A 9,567-nucleotide genomic window follows, 5' to 3' on the forward strand; every position below is an offset into this window, starting at 1 on the left:
GTGATAGGGCAGGGGGGAATAGTTTTAAACTAAAACAGAGAAGGTTTAGAATAGATATTAGGAGAAAGTTTTTCACACAGAGTGGTGACACACTGGAACAGGTTGCCCAAGGAGGTTGTGGATGCCCCATCCCTGGAGGCATTCAAGGCCAGGCTGGATGTGGCTCTCGGCAGCCTGGTCTGGTGGTTGGTGACCCTGCACATAGCAGGGGGTTGAAACTAGATGAGCATTGTGGTCCTTTTCAACCCAGGCATTCTATGATTCTATGATCCCCCATTACTTGAGGGAGAGAACTGGGAAGGGCAGAAGTGCAAAAACTCATGAATTGAGATAAAGACAGTTTGATAAAGGAAGCAAAAGCTGCATGCACAAGCAAAGCAAAGTAAGGGATTTACTCCCTCCCTCCTATCAACAGACAGGTGTTCAGCCACCACCTTCACATGTCATGGGGACTTGAGAAAACAAACACACTCTGACCATTACCTCTTCCTCCTTCTTTCCATGAGCTGAGCACAATGTCTCATGGTGTGGGATATGCTCTGGTCAGCAGAGTGCAGCTTTCCTCATTGTGTCCCCTCCCAGCTCCTTGTGCACTCCGGCCTGCTTCGTGCACAGGGCACAAGCACTGCCCAGCAACAGCTAAAACAGCATGTGCTATCTACACTGTTTCAGTCACAAACTCTAAACAGGGCACCATACAAGGTGCTGCAGAGAAAATTATCTCAGCAAACCCAGTACAACAGAGCCCTGGCTGACTCAGGTTGGATGAGAACAACCTGGAGGTCTGCTCTCAACTCCCCGAATGCTGCTCTCAGAAACGACCACTCTCATTCATTAGTGTATGATTTACTGTCTGGAAAGAGAATGTTGCCACAGTGCCACTGAGTTCAGAGGGACCATATTCCCTTCACAGCATCTCTGTGACATTAACCTTGACCAGGTTAGCTGAAGTCAGCTGTGTCCAGTGTGTATTTACAGCCTCCTTGCAGGAGCTGCAAAATGTCACTGCAGTTAGGTTTGGCTGGCAAGCAGTCTGACATGCTCCACCAGCCAACATCCTCCTGGAAAGGACCATGAGTATAAGGGAGATTTTAAAAGTGCCAAAGGGCTCACGAAGAACAAGAGATGGGGACAGTTAGAAAACTCATGCTTGCAGGACCAGACACTCCAAAAGATGGTGCCTAAAGATGGTGCCTCCAGCTTTCCAGTCACAGAAGATTTAAAGCCCTCAAAACAGCAAGGTGAGACAGCTCACTTGGAAAAGAGCTTGCGAGCTGAAAAATAATGCAAGATTATACCACAGCTCACTAGGGTGGTTCACACTGGTCTGGATGGCCCAGGAGCTCCATTCTCCACAAGTCCCAGCAAGACCCTTTCACTGGCATAGGTGGGGGCTGTGGTCCAGGTCCTCTCACATGTCTGCATGCTCACTTCCTTCTGACTGCTCCAAGGGCTTGGAGTCCAGAGTAAAGCCACTCAGTACAATTAAAGCTGGGAAGAGCAGAACTGGTATAGAAGCATGGAAAAAAAGCGGTCACTGTGCTTAGAAACTGGAGAAGAGCTTTAAAAAAAAAAAAAAAAAAAAGTATTCTGCATAATTTAAGTCCTTTACATACAAGGCTGTCCTGTCTCCTCTGCCCGACACGATGATTTCACAAGACCTTTTAAACTCTATAACCTGTATAACAACACTGAGTTTATATGGACACTGCCTGAAGCTCACTTGTACTTGTTGCTAGAGGACACTGACAATTAATTGATTTGTTCTTCACTGACCAGTTCTGAGCCCAATACTGAAGCACAATGGATACCTGCACCTGGGTACAAGTGTGGGAGAAACCTGTTCCTGAGAAGACAGCTCTGCATGGGCCACCCTGGACTCCCTCTGACTTTAGATGGACTTTAACCAGGCCCATGTGAGCTGCGTGCATGCACGCAAGGCAGTCTGGATTTGGACTACCAAACACTCACAACAAACAACTCGCTAATAAGCTGCAGACCAAGATTTTCTTTTTTCAGAAATTGTTCAATAAATGTGTCCAAATAAGAAGTTTCTATGGGAAAAACCTAGCCTTTTCCTACAGACAGCTCGCATTCCGGAAAAAAGGCAGCATTGCTCCCATGAATTATTCATCACAAATTACTCATCCAGTTCTTGCAGCCAGTGGTGCTTTTCCTTCTACCTGGAGCTGTAGAAAAGCCAAGCTGTGGCCCTTCAGACAGAGGTGAAGGGTCATCTCAACCAACCGTGGGACATTTGGCCAGCATGAGCAGCTCGTGGCACGTCCTATTACACACACAGTGTTTGCCATGGGACCTGTTCGCCATCAGGATATGGGGTGTCCCCTTCCCTCATCCAGCCAGGCACACCTGGCTAAGCACTGCAGACTTGAGTGAGGAGGCAGCTTCCATGCTCAGCTAAGCTGAGTTGGACACCGTGGTGGAGATGAGGGTAATGTGAGAGCCATGGCAGGAGGAGACATGGTTCTCACATTTGCAGTGCACTGCCAAGTGAAAGAAGGGTTCACTATAAGACAACCTGTGGCTGGGAAAGGGACTAGCTCTGCTCTTGGCTGCTTGTCAAATCTAGCTATTTTGCAATATTAATAAAACCAGTGAGTCCATCTTCTGCAAGACAAGTTTTAATTTCTCCAGCAAACTCAGCAGCAGACAGTCATGCCAAGACCGCTTCTTCAGAGCTTTGAATCTGCAGAAGAACATACAGGTACAACCAAAATAAACAAGAAAAGTAGAACTCACAGCACAGCCTGTGTGGAGGCATGCAGGGAGGAACTAGAGGCATTGCACAAGTGTGTGGCCACATACCTCACCAGCATCACGTGCTTAGGATGGCCACAGCCACAGGTTGGGGCTGCATAGACACAGAGACGAAGGCGTCTTTGGGACTCAGCATGGAATCTTCCTTGTGTTCTGCTGCACAAGGGACCTTCACAGAAGAAGACACGAGGTAACAGGACTGAACTGCTGCCTCTGGAAAGGCTTCTGGGGAGGCACAGGGTGCTTCTGAAGCCACAGCAGTATTAAATATGTTTGCACATGTGTGTTTGTACAGACATGCCATATTTTGTATGTCTACAACATTGCCATGCATCAAAAGTCTCTTTTGCACAGGAGTAGTTTGCCTGCTCAATTCTAACCTTCAGGAAACCATATACTGTCTTCCCAATACATTGCCACAGAAAGAAAATCAGAAACAGCAGGTTGCAGCAAATCAGCAAGCCAGGGGACAAAGATCAGTGGAATTTCACTGGTGAACAGAGCAATGCTTTGGAGGGTTTACCTCCTCAAAACTGCAGGTGGTATCTGCCACATTTAGTAGAATGCCATTGTTAATGCCAAAGTCATAAGGGAAGACAAATACAGCCCTCGCAGGGAACTCTGTGAGGTCTCCCATCTCCCAGTGCTGTGATGGCAGCAGCCAGGCTGCACGCTGGCATAGAACAATGTTCATCTCCCTGTTCAAATTCACCAAGCTTTTGTGTGCCCTCAACAAGTGAGGCATCCCAGAGCTTCATTGCAAATGCATATCTTCCTTGGGGTCAAAGCATTACCCTTCATTAGGGTTTTACATTAAATATGGCTTGTATAAGTTCAGAGTTGTATTCTCCTTTCTTTATACATCCAGAATGTCTGCTCCCATAAAGCTATCACCCATGAATTTCAACTCCCAAGACAAATCCATTCATCATGCAATAGCCCTGATACACACCATTTGAGGTGTCAGGCATTATTTTGCATCTCTTACCTCACTTTTCAGTGCAGCCAGGGTAAGGTTTTAGAGCATCTAGCACAACTCGTCAGGCTGCACTGCACTGAGCTCTGCACCTGAGACAAAGCAGTACATCATCATGTCTTCAAAAGCAGGGCACACATTTCTCTACCTGACAGCATGTTAAGTGGATATTATTCTTCAGCACTTCAAGTGCATACTTCAACTAGTTTAAAAGAAATTGCTGGAAGTGAGGCAACCCTGGACTTCGGCATTTTTGTTTTGTCTTTCTCTGAACCTGACAAGAGAACAATGCAGACTTTCAGACTTACCAGACTGCTGAGGTCCGTGTGCCACGGGTGTACACGAAAGCCAATTTCAAGAGATTAAGTGGCAATTCGAACCAGCAGTTCCTGAGAAGTGATGTTCTCCCTTGGCAGAGGTCCCTCCAGCAGAAGACGTGAGTGTGCGTTCCAGTACATGCATTCCAGTGAACAACGCTCCTGCCATCTTCCTCCTCCTTCAGCATCTTTCATCTGCTTGAAATTTAGAGGGTGATTTAGCAGACCCAAATTTGGCTCCTAATGAAGGCGATCTGACTTGTCAATCTCTCCCGTGGCTGTTGCAAGAATCCTTGATAATAACTTGGGTGGGATCCACCCTCAGAAGGCAGTGCCTAACACTAGGCCATCTGGACACCTACCGTGTGCCAAACACCACCGTTCACATTTAGTCCAGCTTCCTGCTCAAGTCAAATGGTATTTTGATGAGTGACTGCTGAAATGCTCAGGAGTTGACCCTTGCATGTTTGTCTCGCTGTCTCCAGCAGCGACGATGGCCTGCTTGTCAGCTGTTTACTCAGTTTGCAAAGGAGCCAGCTGAAAAATTTTCAACAGTGCAATTTCTCATCCAGTACAGTCTATTCAAAATCAAAATATTTCTCGGCAGTTTGTCAATTTCAATGAAATTTTACAACAGGAGAATGTCAAAACATGGTGTTTCATCACCGCCGCGGTGGTTCTTTTCAATGGCATTGATGCGTTCCATTTCATTATGGTCTTTTTGCTTCCACAGCTACACATATAAAATCTGTATTGCATTTCTGCATTCAGATATTTCTCACTGCCTGATGTCTCGTTTTTCCATTTTTATACAATAGGAAAGTAGAAACAAATCAATGTCATTTAGTCTTACTTAGACTTTTCTTTTTTCCTGACTAGTTTCTAAATATACATCTCATGGGAGATTTCCAAATTTCACTTTTTCATCCCAATTCATAACAAAAGAGCTGGGGAGTGTCAGGACTTCTCCTGGAATGGAAGTTCCCCCTCCTGACCCAGCCCTCATTACCATTCAGTCCTCCCCCAGCCATGGCTCCAGCTGAAGTCCTTGGCTCTGTGGGAACGAATAAGGTACATCTGATTCACAAGCCTAGCAACAGCTTGGGAGAACACAACTAGCAAACCACCCCTTTGCAAAACTGCATGAATCATCATGGCTTTGATGACTGCCCTCCTCGCAAGGAAAACATACCTCAGCAACAGAAATAAGATCTTAAATCAAATCAGATGCAGCTTGGAGTATTTACCTACAGCTCTGCTGGGAACAGGAACTGTAGCGGTATAAATTCTCATGGTTATTTTTCTGCTAAGGTGGGTACAAAAAAATAAAATTCTGAGTGTACCTTGACCAAAACCAAGAGAGACAACAAGAACGTGAAGCTGCAAATCCAGGCCAGTACAGTAATAACATTACTGCTCGGTCCCACCACAAGCAGAGGAACCTCTTCCTGGGGTGAGTCATACTACAAGTGCTGGTGAAATGTGAACCCCCTCCACGTGCACCACAGCATAGCTGAGCAAACTTCAGGCAGCCTCTGCTCATCTGTTTGCAAGGCCTTCAGACAGAGATACCCTGCCTTAGGTTGAGATGCTCCTTCCTTTCTGAAGTTGCCTTCTGGACTGCAGGATTTCATCTGCCATTTGCAGACATTTTACTGGTTTTGGGTGACGTAGCTTGCTGCTGTTTGATGCTCATCTGACAGTGCAGTGAAAGCGAGGGTAGGTGACCACATAGGCTGGTGCAGCACTGACTGAGGGTCATCAGCAGAAACGCAGAGGAAACATCATTTGCCAGGGTGAGATCTCATCTGAAACCACATGTAGCAATTGAACAGATCAATACAATGGGAAAGGCATTACAACAGAGGTGTGATGATAAAAGGATGGCACAATAGAGAGGTGCTTTCAAAGAAGGGAAGATTGCTCACCTGTATCAGTAGATTCCAGGTTTGCACAGGAAAGCTTCAACAAGGAGGGATCCCCAACCAGAGGTCCTTAAATGAGGTCTAAGAGAGATGCAGTCAGGCTGCACCCTCTTTGTGTCTAACAGCTAAATTGCCTTCACCTGTGCTCTCAGGGCTGACCAGGTCCTTTCCCCAGGTGCTCAATCAGTGGTTCAGGCCTCAGCAGTTCCCATAGACTATGTTGACACGTCTACTGCCGTTTCATGCTTTGCTTCTTTGTTTTCCTTGCAGGTTCTCTGGAGAATCCGTTCAAGAAGTCCTGTAGTACTGGGGAAGTATTTACCTCAGGAAAAAACTTGGTTTAAGGGTTACAGTTAGGGTTGTTTCTAAGATCACCTACAAAGTGACTTCACCTCTATGTTGTAGTACCAGGAGCTGAAGAATCTTGCTGGCCATTGGTAACAGAACATCATCTAATTCCAGGCTTCCGTGGACCAAACTATGCCAGTTCCACCAGCCTTTGCTCCTATGCCCACTAACAGCCAACTGTACTCAAGCTACAGGCTTTCAATCAGACTCAAGAACTGATCCAGTCTGAGGTCTGCTCTCCAGCCTGCTTCCCTGAGGGCTCTGCAGCCTTGTCATCCAACTGGACACAAATCCCACGTACAAACAAAATGGCCATCCTCCCATCTCAGGTGCAGAGGCACTGAATTACTCAGCCCACAAATGCCCACCCCCAGCCAAGAGGTTACAAACTACAAGCTTAGATCATCAGTAAAACAGGGTGGGGACTTCCTAGCAGGGCTAAGAAGCCTCTTTGAGTGATTTCAGTGCAAATAAACAAATAACAACTACAAAAAAGTCATGTATTTCAAATGCAGAGCCCCAAGTGTTCGAGGCTGGCTACTCTCAGGCAGAGCCCCCGGGGCCAGGAGGTCACCCGGCCAGCAGCACGTTGGCCATGTCCTGGTAGGGAGCAGAGAACCGCGGTCAGACTGCGGTTTCACAGCTGCACTGCTCTGGCCTTGGGTGATGAAATAAGGCCCAGACAGGAAGCAGTTTTCCTCAACAGTAAGCTGCTATTTTTACACATTTTGCTTTTCTGACCAAGGAGACACTTGAAGCCAGTGGGCCCATTCTGCTGCTCCAGCACCAACAGCCCGAGGTGTTACTGGGCCTTCTGCAGCGTACGGCCTGGCAGGCTGGGGGGAAACCCCTGCGCCATGTGAGGGGGCAAGGTGGGTGAAGGAGCTCCCATGGCTCCAGCATCCCATGGTGAAAACAGGAGGCCAAAACAGGGCAGCAAGGGGTGGGAGGCCTGCTCCTCATAGGCAAGGGGCACAGCCTCATCTAGCACACTGCTCTGGCAGCTGCTGCAGGCTAAATCACGCTGCTATTTACACATGAGACGATGGTTTCCTGCAGCTCTGCAGCTCCTGTCTGCAGTCCCATCTCACCGTCCCTCAGGAGCAGGGAATGGGCAATGCCACACCAAGCCCCAGTGGCACAGCCAAACCTCACTATAGACTCCGTGCCACCTCTGTGCCCTGCGGACAGCTTGAGAGGCTGCAGGATGGACCTAATGCAAACATATAAATTAACATGTGCCTCCTAGGGGGGTTGTTAGGCTTAGCTCATTAACAGTTAAAGCATATCCAATGGTCAAAGTTATTTGTTTGTTTGTATTTTTGCAGCTGTCCTTAGTTCTCTTCGGTCAAGTAGAGGTGTGAGGTCCAATATAGCATCAGGATGGCTGAGCTTGTTTCCAGCCCTGAAAACACAATGAAGTGCTAATAAAAAAAAAAAAAAGTCTTGTGAGAAGGATTCCACTCTAAAGCCCTCTGCAAACAATGCACATAAGCATGGAAATGCAGGAGCCTGTGCACCCTGGGGAGGGGAGCTGCTGCCAGCTACTTTGGGAGGAGAAGTGGAGTCTCGATGGCTTAGGGAGGAAACTTTGGACACAGATAGTGGGGTAAGAGAAGTCTTTGCTTCTCTGTTCCTTAACTGAAGTGCTGCAGCTCAGCACTGACACACGGTCAGATGAAGCCACCCATCCACTCTGGCTGCTCAGTCCCACTGGGAACCACTCCTGCCTTCATCAGTGCCCAGCCAGTGGGAGCATCCCCAGGTCCCACAGTATGCATGCCTCTCTCTAATTCTGAGGCCCTTCTCATATGCCCAGAGAGGTGTGCATGCTCTTAAGATATGAGTGTCACAGGGAGCAGCTCTTCTCCAGCCCCAATATGCAGTCCATACAAAGTGCTTGGAACACAGCTGACCTCATTTTAAAGACTACAGGTCTTGAAAAGTACAGGTCCGGAAGCAGGTGTAAAGGCGTAAGTAGAAGTCAGAAGCTCAGAAAATGATGTAGAAGTGCTGTCACCCATCTCTGGATCTCTCAAAGCAGTGGCCACACATCTCTGTGCATTGCTGGAAGTAGACAGCTCTGGCTTCTTCTCCAGCTGACGATGCTGGAGTGAACACGCATGCCCCTGCAACTGGAGGCTTGGACAAGCATTGCACTGTAAAATCAGGCTGAGCATGAAGGCAAAAAAACACTAAGTGACAAAAAGGTGAGTTCAGGACTTCTCCACTTGCTTCAGTTGACTCCAGCAGGGATACATCACCATTGTTTCACAAAGAAATTCCGCTTAAAGTGACCCCTCAGCTCACTGTTGCATTCTCAGCTCAGTATGTTCATATCACTGTAAGGTGATGGAAGGACAGACAGCCAAGCAATAAGCCAAAGGAAATTTTGTCCCTGGAAATGACCCTGAGCCCAGCAGCTGTACTGCAGCCCTGCCTCTGAGATCAGGCACTAAAAGGATTTCAGAGGGAGCAAGAGGGGTCAGAAGGGATGCCCAGGGAGTAGCAGGAGTGGCACGAAGAGGGACGCAGCACTGTCCCACATCCAGGATGGGAGCTGCTGGCACAGTGCTCTGAGCCAAGACCCGGCCCGGCCATCTTGGTTGTTTTGGTCTTTCTTCGACAGAATGAGCTCAGATGAAACTGAAGCAGGTGCTAATTAAAAACAGGGCTATTCTTCAAACTGGGCTTTTAATTACTGTAAAAATATGTCGAGGAAAGTTGCAAAGGGGAAGAAAAATAGTAATTCCTTGTGCTACCTGCCATTTTCACTTGATTACCATCACACTTTTCTGTAGAGCAAAAACATCAGTCCTTCATAACAAACTCCTCTCTTGGGGGCTAGTGTGAATTGAGAGCTGTGAGGCCCCGCCGTGGGCTCCAAAACTAGCAGCATAATGTCTGTAACAGACATGCTACCTAATTAAATTGTTAGGGAACAGGCTTTTATATCTTTAACACCTAATTTACTATTGTTTCTTTGAAAGTGTTTGGCTTCCCTGTGGTTTTTTGGGCCTCCCTTCTCAGTTTTACGATGGCTTTTAAGTTTTTCGTGTGTGTTTCAACTAAATAACCATTTTGGAGGTTTTGTTAGGGTCCCGGCTCGAGTCAGACCGAGGGAAACCGGGGTCTGTTTTACTGTTGTTCATGCTGGGCGAGTTACCACTACTGTGCTAATTATGTAATTACCCCATTTTAATAGCTATTGTATACTGCTTTA

The 9,567-nt window shown here is 47.3% G+C and overlaps 1 long non-coding RNA gene across 2 annotated transcripts; it reads right to left on the reverse strand.

Annotated features, from left to right (window-relative positions):
• Positions 1 to 2,649: 2,649 nt before the first annotated feature.
• On the reverse strand, positions 2,650 to 6,720 carry LOC104913243 (uncharacterized). 2 transcript variants are annotated; one of them, XR_014886557.1, is made up of 5 exons: positions 6,000 to 6,720; positions 5,264 to 5,879; positions 4,063 to 4,266; positions 2,827 to 2,947; positions 2,650 to 2,707 (listed from the first exon to the last, which is right to left on the reverse strand). It is a non-coding gene; the product is annotated as an uncharacterized LOC104913243 (long non-coding RNA). The 2 variants fall into 2 exon arrangements; XR_014886556.1 differs by having other exon boundaries at positions 4,063 to 5,879.
• Between the last annotated feature and the right edge of the window lie 2,847 nt (positions 6,721 to 9,567).

This window comes from Meleagris gallopavo, chromosome 15 (assembly GCF_905368555.1).
Source record: "Meleagris gallopavo chromosome 15, MGAL_WU_HG_1.1, whole genome shotgun sequence".
NCBI classification, from domain to species: domain Eukaryota; kingdom Metazoa; phylum Chordata; class Aves; order Galliformes; family Phasianidae; genus Meleagris; species Meleagris gallopavo.